This window comes from Elephantulus edwardii, unplaced genomic scaffold, assembly GCF_000299155.1.
Source record: "Elephantulus edwardii isolate Elephantulus edwardi_28Jun2011 unplaced genomic scaffold, EleEdw1.0 scaffold00129, whole genome shotgun sequence".
Lineage (NCBI taxonomy): Eukaryota > Metazoa > Chordata > Mammalia > Macroscelidea > Macroscelididae > Elephantulus > Elephantulus edwardii.
In genome coordinates, this window is record NW_006399879.1 from 7,166,847 (window position 1) to 7,168,069 (window position 1,223).

A 1,223-nucleotide genomic window follows, 5' to 3' on the forward strand; every position below is an offset into this window, starting at 1 on the left:
TTGAACTGGTGACCTTTTCATTAGCAGGCCAGCATGTTCCCACTGCATCACATCCCAAAGAAGTAAAATCCAGGTCCCACTGAGTCGATCCCAGCTCCTGGCGATCCCAGTGGTCATCTTCCTTCACTTATGAACCTGCTGGCTTTGTGCAGTGTGGGGGCTGAGCCTGTCCCACCCCCTGGGGGCCCCATTTCCACCTCTGCTCTTCCTCAGGCCTGTGTGTCTTAGAATAACGCTCCTGGACAAAGTGCTTTCCACCCTCCTCCGAGCGCGGTGCCAGCCAGGAAGCACTGAGGTCGCTGGCATCTGATCCGTGGAACGTGGTGTTTATGCTACCGACCTGGGGCCCGCCGTGCTGGCCTCAGGCTGGACCCTGCTGCCCCCAGACCACAGTGGAGGGGGCCAGCTGAGCGGTGAGCCCCCTGAGCCTCCTCCAGCCGCCAGCCTTGCTGTGAAATTGGAGGCCAGGCGCCCTGTGAACTCCAGGCCTTTGAACTTGGCATAGTTGGGATTCCACAAGTGCTGGACTGAACTTTCCAGAAATATTTCCTGAGCAGCAGATTCTTGAGCCGACTGGAGGCGCGTCTTCCTTCTCCCCGGCTTTCTCTGTCTCCCTCTGTGCCCCGAAGCTCCCCCAGCTGCAGCTTTCTGAGCTGGGCTCCCTCCAGCCCCCAACTCAGAGACTTGGGGAAGGGGCTCCTGGAGACAGCCCAGCATCACCTGGGAAACACTCCTCCAGAAGCCCCCATGAACTCACTGCCACCTCCAAGCACACACCGAGGGGTGGGGAGGGCCAGTGCCCTCAGCCGAGGGGTGTGGGCTACTGTCACTCAAGTGCTGATGCCACATATGCACACATGCAGATTTACCTACACACGGTACACACACACACTGTACACACACCTCACACATTGTGTATGCATACACACATACTGTGTACACACACCCCACTTTACACACTGTGCATGCATGCAGTACACACACACACACCTCACTTACACACTGAATTAATTCACTGCACACACACACACACTGTGCACACACCCCACTTACTGTCATACATACAGTACACACACACATAGTACACGCACACGCTGTACACACACATCTCACTTTTGCAAGCACACAGTACACACACATACACTGTACACACACACCACTTACACACTGTGCATATATACAGTACACATACACACATAGTACACACACACTGTACACCCCCC